This window comes from Columba livia, chromosome 25 (genome assembly GCF_036013475.1).
Source record: "Columba livia isolate bColLiv1 breed racing homer chromosome 25, bColLiv1.pat.W.v2, whole genome shotgun sequence".
Taxonomy (NCBI): Eukaryota; Metazoa; Chordata; class Aves; order Columbiformes; family Columbidae; genus Columba; species Columba livia.
Window position 1 is genome coordinate 2,185,266 of NC_088626.1, and position 15,326 is coordinate 2,200,591.

General features: G+C 45.0%; 1 non-coding gene across 1 annotated transcript in view; it reads right to left on the minus strand.

Moving 5' to 3' along the window:
• LOC102092749 (uncharacterized) overlaps nt 1–15,326 on the minus strand; it is a 77,742-nt gene that overhangs the window by 31,855 nt on the left and 30,561 nt on the right. The window contains exon 5 of the transcript XR_002408073.2: nt 8,938–9,165. This is a non-coding gene — a transcript (uncharacterized LOC102092749). The remainder of the gene's footprint in view (nt 1–8,937; nt 9,166–15,326) is intronic.

The window sequence follows — 15,326 nt, forward strand, 5'->3', positions numbered from 1 at the left end:
CATTGCAGCCGCCGTAAAACATAAATAGCGGACATCCTATAGAAACTCGCAGTGCTACTCACAGGATTAAAACTCCTGAGGGTCTGGGAGCGGGGACTGAGCTGTAAAGGTGGAACAGAGCAGGTGGTGTCTCTTGAGAAGATGCTAATTTGGTGCCATTGGTTTATGTTCAGCGCCTGCCTTCTGTACACAGACTTTCCAAGTTGACGGTCGCTCGTTTTGTGCCCTTTTAGAGTTCTAATGGGAGGTAAATACACTACTTGCCTATGCATAGTGAAAAAGACTAACAGTTAGCAAGATAAAGGACAAATCAAACCCCAGATTTCTTGCAAAGCTTTACCAGAAGGAAGAAACGGTCTGACTCATTTTTCAGACCTGTTTAGGCACAGCCCCAGTATTTCTCGAGTGCTAGAAAAGGCTCTAAAGCCCTTAAAACCAGCAGAACAGGGTAAATTCCATACACAAAACTCAGTTAAAACAAAGGCCCTACCCCGTTGTCACCAACACTGTGTGAGGACTCTGCTGCTCCGCGTTAATGTCAAACAAGTGGTGTGTTCGCTTCGGGTTTCTGATTATTTTTAGCCCCTTGTGCTCTTTTTAGGTTTCAATTAAATGCCACCGGGTAATTAGCTAACAGATAAAGTCAGCTGTTACAGCCAGTAAATTAAAAAACCCATATGTTGAATCCTGAATGAACGCAAAGCTCTTTCCTTCACAGATACTTTTTGGGGACTTATTCTTTTTAATGTCAATTTTTTGTGCTCCTATTATAGAAGAGCTTTGAAAACATGAATTAATGTTATGATGCATCTTCTCTGCTCCTCATCATTCCATCCTCATAAGGGAGAAAAGCACATGTGCAAGCGTATGTAAAAGCAATCACAATCGCTCTACACCATGACTTTTTTTAACCTTAGGTAAATGTTTCAGAAGTTCCAGAGCTGAACGACTCCAAAATCCAATTTACAACTTCCCTTCCTCAAAGCCAAAGGAAGCGGGGAAGCCTTTAAAAGCTGTTTGACAGCATAAAATATCTCAGCTCCTCTTAGGACGTATTACAGGAGGTAATTTTGACAGTGAGTTATTTCACCATACTATTTGTTATAACATATAATATTAAAGTTGTGCGTTTAAGTGGCTTGCAAAAGGTTAATAATTGAAGATGAGCCCATTAAAGATAGAAGCACGCATCGCATGTTAAGAACACATCCCTTCAAGATGTTATTAATGATCACAAACACATTGCTGGAGGTATTGCCAGTAGGTGTAGGTAACTAATTGCCTTGCAGGACTAAGGCTTTCAATTTTAAAGCAGCTGATCAATTGTTAGTGTTCCTTTATAAGCCCTGTGCAAGTAGAACCTCAATATTCAATGTTAACAAGCTCTAGATGACAAATATCCACTGTAAGCATCGATTCTGCAGAGGCTCACAAAGGTACAACATGAATTGTTGAATTTTTGTGACTCAAAATTGCTGTGATAGCAACATTAACTGCACAGGAGAGTCCTCAGAGGGGGTGTCCTCATAAGAAATGTACATTTAAGAAGCACACTGAACGCTGAAGTATGTGGTTTAGGTCTCACTGTGATCATAAATCATACATCACTGTGATTCTGTGATTCTATGTGATTTAAAAGAAACAAGGCAGCGAGAGAACATCTCCCAGATTGTCTTTGTTCCAACTACACGCATCTATCTGAAACACCCACTGTTACCAGCCAAAGCCATTGCTAATAAGATAGAAGCTTTATAGCCACACTAATAAATGTTGAACAAATTCTACCGTCTCTCTTCAAGGTTTGTGATTAATTATAGTGAGCAGAGCCCACGGCTGGGAATGAGAACAGTGATTTGTCTCAGCTATGTGCTAATTTATCCATCTGTACGAAATCTGCAGCAACATTGGCGCTCCCGGGCATCCGCGCAGTGAAGTGGGAACGCGGATGGACAGATGGACGAAAGGAAGGACCCACAGCCCTGCCCCAAGAGAAGTGTGTGCTGCTCATAAACTAAACCCTCCAGCCACTGCTTGGAGCAAGCGGGACTTCAGGACCTTGGGCCATGCGAAGCTCTTTTAATTTAAACGTATTAAGTCAAGAACACTTTGAGCATCAATGATTCTTTATCGTATTCAAGTCTAACATCTGTCCAGATCTGGTTTTGTCCCCTGGCTATGCCGCTAGTTTTAGGGACATTAATACTGTTGTTTTCTGGAGAGCAGAACATATACGGTGTGTCAAGGGAATGTTGCTTCATTCCAGCTAATGCGTTGGGTTGGTTTTTTTGTTAAGATGGTGTTACGTGGTTGGGTTGCACAGACTGGCTGCCTAAAATCCATCTCAGTAGAGTATGGATCCCCCATAGATTCCAGTACATCCGGTACATGTGCAAGTTACGGCTGCCAAGAAGTCACTGGATAAACTGGGGGGGAAAAGACAACGCTGTGACTTCACGGCTGTCTCAGCCCTTTCAAACGACAGCAAAAGGAAGATACGGATTTTGTCTCAGCCACAGGGATCAAAAATAATCTCATACTTTGGATGGTGAGACCTTTTGAAAGGGTAACAGAGAACGTGATGACTTTCCATAGACTTTGGCCTTCCGGGGTAATGGGCCTTTGAAGGAGAATCTGATTTCATAATCAGAGCCGGTTCTAATAACAATGTGGGACTATATATTGTATCACCCTCCTTTACATCTTTCATTGTCTCCCTGGATACAAACTGAACTTCCCAAACCCCAAATCTGTGCTTTCACAAGAAAAATACAAGGGCACGTTTACAAAACTGCATTGAGGAACTCCCATTCAGAACAAGAGGTAAAAACCTAGTGAACACAACACAAGGCAGTTTAACGAGCATTCGCTCATTGATTTCAAGGGTACCGGGATTTGGGGGGTGCTCCTGCCTTTTCCACAGTATTTCCAGGTTTCAAAACTCCTCAGTTTCAGGAAGGGAAACCATTTCTACATACCTTCACGTCTCAGGAAAGTAGGTGGATTCACGCAGATAATAGTGGTTACCACTTTGCGATCAAAACTAACTTCAGATTACGTTAAAAAGCATTAATCTGATTCTTCAAACGTTGGAGCGCAGCAGTTTCCTGGCAGCGCCCGCAGCAATCATGACGTACGCGTTTACAGTAAATCTGGGCCCGCTCTCGTCCTAATCTAAAACTGATGGGCAGCATTATTTTTAGTTTAACCTTGGTATTTTGCTCAAAGGAATGCAAATGTCATTGCTAAAGGAGAAAGGCAAAAATAAGGAGAGAGACAGAAATAACAACTTGGCGGAAAATTAAAGCACGGAGTTGATTACGACCCCAGCAATTAGACACACACAGGTAGTTGATCTTTAGGTGCCTGGGTTCTAATGTCACAAAAGTGATGGTTTTGACTCTCCCATAATGAAGCCTTAATGTTCCAGCAGGAATCAGCAAGGTAGCCCTTGAAAGCAAACTGCATTTTCCTTATCTAGATGTTAAATCTACTACTAGAATACTATTATTTCATTTATTTCCTTCCTCCCTTCCCCTTTACTCGCTACACAATAAGTATTTGCTTCCAGTTCCAGCACAGAAACGACCAAGTTCATTTCGCAACAGCAAATCCATTACCCTGGATGGTTATGAACATCAACGCCAATTCAGGTATCAGGCCAGGATATACATATTATATTCGTAATTCTGATTACACTTGATTACCATTGTATTGTATGTTTTTCCCCCTTAATTGAGAACGTCGCCTTTTTTCCCAATGGAAATGTAATAAACCCCATGTTTTGTTGAGTGAAGAGATGCTCCGGTGTGTACACAATGGAGATTCTTGCGTGAAAGTCACTTCTGTCTGGCTTATAGGAATTCCACGGGGATAAAAATACAAAGACCTATAGGTGGCCTGGGGCTTGCAGGGGGTGGGACGGATCCTGAAGTCATAAGAGCATCACAAAGGGTATCAGGGACAGAAAACCCCTCTGGTTCTGGTTGGTGAAGCACTGCACCAATATCTGTGCTGCGAGAAAAGTGCTGGACAGAGACACCAAAATCAGCTTTTGCATCCGCCTGAGCTCTACATATAGACAGGGGTGACGTTTCTAATTCGTGTTTCCAGTCTCCAGCTCTCAATTATCTTTCACTTACTTAATTCTCCAACTGGGAAATCACTGTCACTTACTGCAAATGTAGCAAAGGGTTTGTCTCGGATCTGGATTGAATGATTTTGGCCATTTCTTTGACGAGAAGAGGGGTCCTTTCCCTCTGCATCCATAAGCCGTAAACTTTACTGTACCGTTAATGCGGCTCCTCAACCCACAGGCAGGAAAGTTCACTGAAAACAGCAGATGAGTGGAATTGCATCCTCTCAACTCCACATGTGTCAGGAGCTTACAAGTGCCCACTCCAACCTTTACCTCCTCAGCCATCAGAAATCAGGATCTCTCTAAACTGGGCAAGTTGAGGGGACAACTCTTCAGTTGACTAAAGTCCTAAACTCAAGACCTTCTGTATCCCAGCTCTCCCACGTAAGTGGACACCACTTCTCACCGGCGTTCCACACGTGCTCTCCTTCCACACATTGTGCTTGACAATTACCTACATAAGCTACTTTTGATCTACATTTTGTTTTCCTATGCAGAACGCTACATCTCTTCCCCAGCTCATTTCATAATTCTGAATCCTAATTCATCCCCATCCTCTGGGAAGAATGCATTTTTTGCAATACCTATGTTGTAACTTTCTAGAGCACATGCTTCTAATTTGAGCATTATTTTCCAAAGCTCCTAGCACTTAACCACAAAAGTTCTTCATTTCTTTCCCTTTTTATTCTCCGTTTAATCCATCCTCTTATTTTATGCTTTGGATCATCTTTATATCCTACATTTTGGCCTCTAGTAGAAAAGCTTTTTGTTTTAACTAAGTACTTAAAACCCACAGAGAAGTATAAAAATTATACCGGGGGATTTAGACAGAACTACCCTTTCCTCTCCTCATTGACTTCCCAATTTTCACCCCCAAATTTTCAAGTAGAAGAGAAACTTCTGTAGAATTCTACCAATTTTCAACCGGCATCTGAGCTATTGGAGGCTACAGACATTTTGCCACCAACGAGAAGTTGGGTTTGATATCCTTTACCATCCGTCCTGCTCACACGGGGGATGTGAAGTGAAAAATTGGTCAATTCTTTGAAAGCATCTGCTTCGAGGGGATGGGACAGCGGAGGAGCAGCAAGCACAGCGTTTTACTCCAGCTGTCCCAAAGCAATTCCTATCCGTACTCAATCACGGAGCCACTTCCACCTGTACTAAATCATGGAGCAATCTACCCCCTTCACACAAGGGTTTATGATTAGGGACAAAGCAGCTCTGGTTGGAGACTCTGTAGCGCCCAGGAGGCACTAAATAATTACACAAGAGCGTACAATACCCCAAAACGTTTGGTTTACCGCGCTGTCTGATATTCAGGCCTAGGCCAGTCCTATACTTAGTGTATCCCGTCAATCCCAAAGCAAAGAGGGGCTTTTCTTGCTCTAGCACAAGGAAGATGGCCCAGTAAAGCCTGCAGTAAACCAGCTATTTTAGGCTCGGACACACCTTGCTAATCCTTAAGCTGGGAAAAAAGCCTGTGCGGAGGTGGCACGGCTCCCCAGCCAAACACATCTTGTGGAACCAGGTCTCTACAGACCTAGTACAAGATCAATATTGGCCATATTTGTGCCTTCAGGGCACAGGTTTCCATCCGCAGCAGTGCAAGTATTTGCTTTTTCTTCAGGGGGAGAAATAAAAAAGGGCAAACAAACCCCAGAACAATAAAGCAAATGACTTACGGCATACTTTAGCTGGCTTCAAATAACAAACGTGACCCCATTCGTACAAATACGATTCCCTCTCCAAGTTAAGTATTTCCCTGGTATGGAAATCACAAGATGGAGACTCCTGGACCTGTAGATTTACGCTCAGACCTGCATTTGGCAGTTTAAGATGTGATTTTAGCACTGGAACTTGAGCTCCCAGCTGAGCTATCGATGCACAACCAGCCTTTGAAGAGACATGGGCCAGAAGGTAACATTTCCCCGAAACTTTCTGGTACAAAACAGTTGTTTGGATGAACCATGGAACAGCCTGGCCAAAAGGTTCACAGATCCCTCCTCCTCTTACACAAGCTCTTTCTTTTCAAGCTTGTCACTTTATTTATTGTCATAGTAAGAACTCAAAGCTACAAGCTCTGAGTCAGACAGCTTATTAGTAACAAGTGAAGGACAGTACGGCACAGATTTCATTAGGCAGACTCTGTTTAGCAAACAAAATAAGATGCCAGGGTCCCAGAGGGCATATCCAGACCATGCTGGAGAATACAGATCCCCCTGCACCACCGCAGGGAACCTCAGATCATACCCAAGCAACGTCTGACTCCAGCGGGCACAGGAACAGACATTCCCTTGGTGTAGGTGTCCTGATTATGAGGCTGGAAACCATCTGCAGATCAACCTTAACCTGCGCTGTTGTGGCGTGAATAGCGAGATGCTACCTGAAAGTGGAATAAACTGCTTACAATAACGTAGGGAAAAACAGCCAACCATTGACACAGAAGTCTAAATACACCTTTTTCTTCCTTACAGTCAGAGGAGAGAACTCCTGGGACCCAAGGCACAAGAGATTTACTAGGCAGAGTTTACTCCAGGCTAAGGCTACAAACAGAATAATGTGTCCATGGTGGGATCTGAGCACATTGGAAAGCCTGACCTCCACTGAGATGCCCCAAAGGACCTGCATTTTCCTAAAAATCATTGTCTTAACCCCCACTGGGACTGTTAAATAATGAACGGAACAGTGCTGGTGTCAGACTGGCATCTGAACAGCTCCAGGGCAAAGCCAGCACTGCCGCGACCCTGAGAAGCAATCCTGGGTTATGATGGCTTGTAGGATTATGAGATTTGGGGAAAGGATGGGGCTTTGCGGACTGAAAACACCTACAGAAGTCAGCTTGGTGGAATAAGATCCTACACTGGCCACTGCTGAACCGGTACCACCACATTAGTTCTTGGTATTTTCCACAAAATCACCTACTGACCTTTAAACCTGTGACTACAGGGTCCTGTGTGGAAGCTCTACCTTGATATCTGGGTTGCTATTTTGGTTTTGGCCACTGTCACAGCAAACGCTCCTGTGCCGTACACGTCTCACCATCAATTATTGCGAATGATAATGTGCATTTCGTGAAATCTCGGCCCTGTTGTTACCAGAATCCGCTCACGCAAGAGCTTGGGGGTAGAGGAGGAGGCTTCATCTGGCACTGTCCTGTCAGGGATTTAATCTTTGGATACAGTGCATTAGATGGATTAGAGCAAAGACGCAGGCTATCCGTATTTTTAAAGCCAAATGACCTTTAACAACGAGAAATAATAAGAGGAAAAAACGTGAACCCTGACAAATTCATAACTACAGCACAGGGGAAAGGAATGTATTCTTTTAACATATGAAAAAACATTGCGCGTGACACGTCTATTTTCTTTTCAGTCCCGTAGCTGTTATGAATTATATACAGCATATTTAGCCGGCGTTTGTTCTTGTGCCGTTTTGTGTGCGGGGGCACTTGGGCCAACCTACATTTTTGCTTTATCATTGGTCAAGGAATTGTAGGAAATACCGTTTGCTTTGTCTCTCCAGAATCCCACTGTTCCTCTACTACTGATACAGCGAGAGCTCAGAGCTAAGAGCCACAAACCCATTTATCATGCGGCTTAAAGAAAAATGGCATTTTGAATTATCACACGAAACTCCCAGGGAGATGAGATGTTATAAATATTCCCCATAGCCCTCCGGATGACTTAGGAAGGAAACAATCGGGTTTGCCAACTTCCAGTCCCCAACTCCAACCATCTCTGTTATGGTGACAATAAAAACAAGAGGTCACGGCTCGCACGGCAGCGGTTTAGCGCGGCTGGGGATGGGCAGGGTGTGTTGTCTCTCGGTATCATCATTTCGGGATGCAGATGAAAGGGACCGGGCTGAGAAAGGTCACTCCATCCTCCAAGCAAAAGCAAATGTGCGCGCTACCTCATCTCCAAGTGCAATCGCAAAAACAATGGCAGATGTCAGCAAACAGCTCAAAAACTCACGGAATCCAGCAAATACCAAAAAAACAACAATAATAACAAATTCCTTTCACTATGGAAAAGTTACCCCCAGCGTCTCTAATGAAAAAATCCCATCTGTCTGTGAAATTTGCCAGCATATTCATAAAACACTGTTTATTTTTAGTCAGTTGACAGCTTTCTTTTCTTTATATTTTCCTCATTCAGCAACAGGGCACGTACCCAAGCTGAAGTTTTGGTTAGAGGGAAAACGGAAAACAAGACAAGGGAAAGAGGTTCTCTGATGTCTGAGAAGGGAGAGCAAGGGCCCTCCTGCAGCCTCCCAATGGAGGGCTCCGAGTCCTCAAAAAGCAGATTACTTTGCTCCTAAAGATCCCGGTTGCCTCCCCAGGCTCTGCAGTGCTGGATGGGTCTGAGATAAGGGTTCCAAGACACATTCATGGGGCTTTTTATCCAGACGCACCTGGTGCTGGAGTAAGAGGGAGACAAGACAAAGCCTCAGCCACCTCAGTGTGAGAACACAGCAAATGGGTTAATCGGGTAATGGATTCAAATGGTTCAAAAGGGTGGCAGAGCCTGGCCCAGGCTGCCCAGGGGGGTTGTGGAGTCTCCTTCTGTGCAGACATTCCAACCCGCCTGGACACCTTCCTGTGTAACCTCATCTGGGTGTTCCTGCTCCATGGGGGGATTGCACTGGATGAGCTTGCCAGGGCCCTTCAACCCCTGACATTCTGGGATTCTGTGTGATTCTGTGAATTCGTAGATCTACTGCTACTCAGGTCAGAGAAAAGACTCGTCTCCTTTTGAGACCCCCAGCATTAAAAGTGGGTATCATGGCAGGTATCATACCTGAATATGATGCTTTTTCCCCTGAACGCTCCCGGATAAGTTTGGGTTCCCTTTGAGTCGGTGCAAGAGGCTCCATCACTTTGTTCAGAGCTTGCCATTGGCTTTTCCTCCTTTTCACACAGGAACATTTGATGAAGACACTGAAGACAAAGGTGTTTTCTGCTTTTCTTGAGAACAATGTATTTGGCTCCCTCCTGTGGGCAGCGCATTGCTCATCTCCCTAAACATCTGAAACAAGACAATAATACCAGTTAACACAGCAGCCGAATCCACCCTTCCCCTGGCAGAGCCCTGCGCTCGCTCGGCCAGCACACATTTTCCTAAGCTTCATTCTTACCAGCAATGCCATAGAAACGTGCAAACAGCAGTTCTAAAACAAGAGAACTGTGCAGGAACGGACCAAAGGGTGTTAAAACTTGTGTTTAAAAGCTGAGAGGTGGCTCGATGCTCTATTGCCCACTGAACACAGGGAAACAGTTCAGCGGCTTCAAGTTTTACTGTGTCGTTTTCTATTATCATTTCTATTCTCAGTGCGAGTTTGACGATACTTTCCAGGATTATTTCCCATTCAAGACCCAACTACTAAATGGAATAAACTCAAGAAGTCTTAAATCTTTATTTGTTAGCTGTCCTTAAGCAAAAAACCAGGAATATGTGCAAGTTTTTCAGAACCCAGCCTGGATATTGTTGATGTGGGTCTGGGCCAACACCACCAGCTCTTCTGGGAAAGGCAGCTCCTCTCCCCAGAACCAGAAATCAACATTTCTGTCCTGTTCTTTCTACGAAAACATGCCACAGAGCAAAAATTCTAGGCCACTACAAGGCTAATGTATCATGCAAACCATAAGAAAACAACAACTTAATACTGCCTCTGTACTGCTTAATCCTTCAAAATGTTCATTTTTTCCAGGATTCGTTGCTGGAGCTGTTTTACTAGCCAGCTAGTTTCTTGGCAAGCACAGAAATGATGAGTGTGCAGGTAACGTTTGCTGTGTGATTTATCCAGCTTCAGGCTTCTCCGGAGTCACCTCCAAACCACGTCCCTCTGCTGCTATGTCAGTAATTTGTTACAGGAGACTAAGTGTGCCCGGTCCCAGAGTCGTGCTTTCTGTAGCCACAAAGGGAATTTGGGCTGTATATGAGATATAATCCGTACTGGGTTTTGGAAGATTTTGCTTAGAAGAACAGTTGCCTAGACTTAGCTTACACCATTTGAGGTTCTAGGATATGTGAATGAGGCTGGGAATCACAGAATCCCAGAATGTCAGGGGTTGAAGGGCCCTGGCAAGCTCATCCAGTGCAATCCCCCCATGGAGCAGGAACACCCAGATGAGGTTACACAGGAAGGTGTCCAGGCGGGTTGGAATGTCTGCACAGAAGGAGACTCCACAACCCCCCTGGGCAGCCTGGGCCAGGCTCTGCCACCCTCACCAGGAACAAGTTTCTTCTCAAATTTAAGTGGAACCTCCTGTGTTCCAGTTTGCACCCATTACCCCTTGTCCTATCACTGGTTGTCACCGAGAAGAGCCTGGCTCCATCCTCCTGACACTCCCCCTTTAGATATCTGGAAACATGAATGAGTCACCCCTCAGTCTCCTCCAAGCTCAAGAGCCCCAGCTCCCTTCAGAGCACCACAACCTTCCAGAACATGAAATGCAACAGCATTTCATGGAGGTTTTATGTGACATCTTGGATAGCATGAAGAAAAAAAAACACAACCAAGTTGATGCTCTGCCAGGTCACCAGTCACTCAGGTTGTGAATTATCGACTCCAAGGACTCCTGTACAGCTACAACCCAGCCGGACCTCTCGAGACCTTCACCTCCCAAGGTCAAGTGTGTGCAGATCCCTCGTGTCCAGGCAGAGAACCACGGCAGCTTCCCCAGGCCAGGGCTTCAACCACCTCCACCAACCTGGCACGGCTTGGCTGGACACATGACGAACGAGTAACTCACGAGTATGCACAGGTAGTGATTTACCATCTGGAATATGGCTGGAGGGGGAGCGTGGAGCTTTCAAGTAAAGAGCCGGGTGACTCACGTTCTCGGTATTTGTTTTCTTGCGTTGCCTCTGCTCTCCGTTCCCCACGCACCATCGCCAGTGAGACGGCTGAACTTTCTCTTTACAGCAGATCAGTAGTTTTAAAATTAACCAGCGAGCCTCAGTCACAGTGTGGGTCACAAGTGCCTCTTTGTGCAGGTAGAGTCAGGTAGCGCTGCAGCAAACACTCCAGGCAATATCCTCGGGTCACTTGCACTGATTTCAAGAGTTGTGCTGCCCGATGCCAGCCAAGGATCTGTCCCTACACAACAGTCAGTTCTTTCATATGGGTGGGGACAAGCACAAGAACAGAACATCAGTTTAAGCATTCTGGGTGTATAGGGACTGGTAAGAGTATGATATCCACCCCCTTGATTTAAAAACAGCACTTGGAAAATAAGCAAGAAAGAAGCCACATCAATACCCCGCCTGAAACCCAGAGCTGGTTCCTTCCTCGCAAAGATGCCCTGAAGCACAAGCGGTTTCCCTGGGGCGGTTTCCTCAGCCTCTCTCCATGGCAGAAGAGTTATCTCGACAACACCACCACATTTCAGAGTTGTTGGTGTCCGAAATGAGGGTCACAGCACCTCATCCTTAGTTTCTAGTATCTATGTCTGACTCCACAGCCGTTTTCCCAGGAATTCAGCTCTCAAGTATCTCTTCTCTTTGAAACGAGAAGCCAGAAGGACTCACGCAGTGATGCAGGTGGTGGCTCTGTACCCTTCACTTTCGAGCTCTATCACTGTAATAACGAACAGCCAAAGTCACATTATTTTTTTAACACAGAACTATCAAGAGTCACTGAAGAGTAACTGAATAAGGTTATAGGAATGCTTATCTATGAATATCAATCTCCTCAAGGCTCTTGTAAAGAGATCATGTTCTCATTGAAGCCAGTATCTGGGGGAAGAGAGAACAGACTGAATACGAAGTGAAAACAGACTTTCCCCAGATGGGGCAGATGCGGCTTCCAGTTCTCGCTGGAAACTGAAGCTATTTTGGAACACCATCCTTTATTTATGGCATTTATTATTTATCGCCTTTATCTGGCGCGTGTAGAACAAGCAGAAAATCTCCTTCGGATGCAGCTCGCTCCAGCGAGCTCTGGATGGCAGCAACACACAACGCAGCGGCATCGGCCCAGGTCCGCAGGTGTGAATCGCATCCCCAGCACTGGGACAGGGCCACAACTCACCAACTTTACACATACACTACTCATAGCAGTTCCAATGCAAGGCAGTATGTGCCAGCCCCCACACCCGCATCGCACAGGCATGATCCTACAATGATAAAGAGATTCTCAAGCCACCTCTGACAGTACAAGCTCCAAGTGCCACCTTCCCACCACATCACCTGTCCCCAAGCCACCAAATAAATCAGAACAGTAACACGCAGGGGTCTTGTCCTGTCATCACACAGGTAATTGCTCAAATGGAATATTCTCTGCTGTAACAGCCTCCGTTCCTCAAGGCAGTCAAACCAAATACAGAATTTGATTTTAAATGTGCTTTCCACCTGTTGTTCAAACACAGTTCAACTGCTGCTGGGATAATGAGAGATCAGCAGTTTTCTATTTAGCTCACAACACAAACACCAGGTAATAAAAACTGAGCAGGAAATGAAATAAAAGTAACGTCCCCAATGAGGATACACTCCTGTTATACTGTGACAAAGGTCAAATCAAAGCTCTCTCATACACTTAGGTTGCTTCAAGGTAAAACCCACTCTCCACAAAACTGGTTAAGCTCTGCTCTTATGTAATGGTCAAAATTTTGACCTTAGCAAATGAATCCATCAATCCCTGCTTGAAATATCTCAGTGAGAAGTGACCTTTTAATGTGCTTTAAATCTTCCTCGGTAACGTGAAACCTGGGAGCACACGAGAGGAAACTTACCCAACATCAGCTGTACCTGCTGAGTTCTCAAAATGCAGCAGGTTCCAAGTGGGACTTTTTGAACAGACCTGATTCACTTGTCTCGAAACCCGAGGGCACAAATCTCACTTCGGTGTTGACTCATCTCCGAGTCAACGGAAACGTCACCACAGACCCGAGCAGGTGCTACCACCTTCTGGTTGGCAGGATTTCTGCAGATCATTCTCACACGTCTTGGTTCAAGTCGAGAGTCCCTTTTGCATCTTCTCCCCCCACATCCCCCATCTCTCCTGACTACGTTCAGTAGTCATAGAGCGTTTCCTGGTGCTTCCTTTCTATTCTTTATTTCAAGAGGTAACACCTGCAGGCTTTAGCGTCAGGAGTTTCTTATTGAAGGACAGATGGGTGATAAATAAGAGAATTACATGTACTGAACCTCTTTCCTGCTACCGCGACAGGAAAAGCGAGGGCAGCTGTAAGATACCCCAAATGAGGCAACAGGAGACAGTTGCCTAAGAAGTGGGGAGGGGAAAGTAAACAAGATTCTTCATGCTGTAATAACCGACGGCTTCAAAAGGGGCCTAAAAGACCTATTCAAAACGCAATTCCTTGTCGCCATTCAAGGGGAACGCAGCAGGTGTAATGGGGACGCGGCAGCTGGCGTCCCTTGTTCTCCGTGTCACCGCGGGTCGTCCTGCCCAGGCCGCTGGGACACGGACGGATCGGTGGGTTTGACTCTGCAGGTATGAGAATGCAAATAGACAGACACAACTTAGAAAGGTTAAGTACAATTAAAGCCTCCTTTCCCCTCCATAAGGTCTTCCATTGAATTTTTCAGACACGAATTCCTACACATTATTTGGCCTGAGTGCTTTGATGACGCAAATATAGAGTCATTTGCTTATAACAACTGAACGGCGTTAATCAGCAATGTGAAACCTGGCAAAGGACGGACTGACCGACTGTTCAGCAATAAATCCTTATCTTAAGTACCTTTAAAAATGTTTAGAGCTATAGAGAACAGGCAACTGACTTTATTCACGCTCTTTAATAACTTCTGCATCTTACTCTCCACTTTTCCTCTGGTTTTCTTTGCCATGGCACATATTGAACAAAATCATATATATGAGCACAAAGCTGCAGTCGGGAGCACCTTTCAAAAGACTCTCAATCATTTAGAGGGTAAATTTCAGTTTTGCAAAACTCTTCGTCTCTGAAGTGCTTGAATATCATCAAAATTCCCGAATGACAACAGTTTCTTTATGGCAAGATTTCAATTCCCTGCCAGAACCTTTTGAAGGAAATATGCATCTAATGAGACTCTAATTAGTGCAAATAACAATGACGTGACAGAGATCTCATAGCCTGAGTTTTTGGCAAGCGCTGCTAGTGCAGAAATCTGCTTTCATTGCATTCATCAACAGGACAGACCTTCTGAAACGTGCTGAATAGATTTCAGCTTTCTACAATAACATCTCCTAAGGATTAGATTTGGTATAATACAAATCGGGGGCTGCGGATATTTCTAATGTACGCTACATTCCACGCCCGGAATAATTTCCCATCAAATTTCATTCGGACAGGGCAATTTACTGAGTAAATTGCAGAATAAACAGAGCTGTTTGGATAAGCTGTTATCTTGGCAGTTGTCTCGGTGACCTGGCTCTCCAATTCTTCCTCCCATCAGACGCTGCCTGCCAGGATGAGGAGTTCTTATCCATGAGAATTCATTGAAGCCTGTTGTAATAGAAAGAGGCCTCTAGAACAGCTACAAACCTGGTGAGCTCCAGGATCTCCGGGTGATATTTCTGCCCTAAGCAGCCTAAAAAGGATAAGGAGCAGAGCATCCCACCCCAGGGCTGTTCCTGCTGTGTTTGTGGGGTTCACTGCCATTATTTACCACCCAAATGCCACCGCAAGCGCACGGTTCTCTCACACACCGCACAGAAAAGCTTTTGTTTAAATTCCGCGGGTATTGATGGAGATATCGGACACCAAGAGCAAATTGCATGGTGCATTAGAGCACCCATTCTAAGAAGAGGGTTATCCTTTCCTCAGGACAAAGGTGTGTTGCCAGAGTACAGGATTATATAGAATTAGCCGGTGACACCGACAAAAAGCAGATTTGGTGGGATTAAAGGCAGACGACTATGGCCCTGGGCTCTCCCCACTGCACACCCCTGTTCTCACACAGTCAAAGAATAACGGCACAGAAATTCAACTCGTAATTCAACTTGGACCTGGTACCGGGAAGCAGCGATGTCCTGGGAGCTCCGTTTGAACCAGATGCTTCACACCAACCCCCTTCTCTTGGCAATCATTAGAATCCTCCAGAAATAGAAAACAGAGATGTTTAGAGTCGTGTGTGAGCTAGCTAGCTGGCTTCCGCAGGAAGAAATGCAGTGTTCGGTATATAAACCCTAGCATCTTTTCAAAATACGGATATAAATTACCAGTTCTTTCATAAAACTGCGT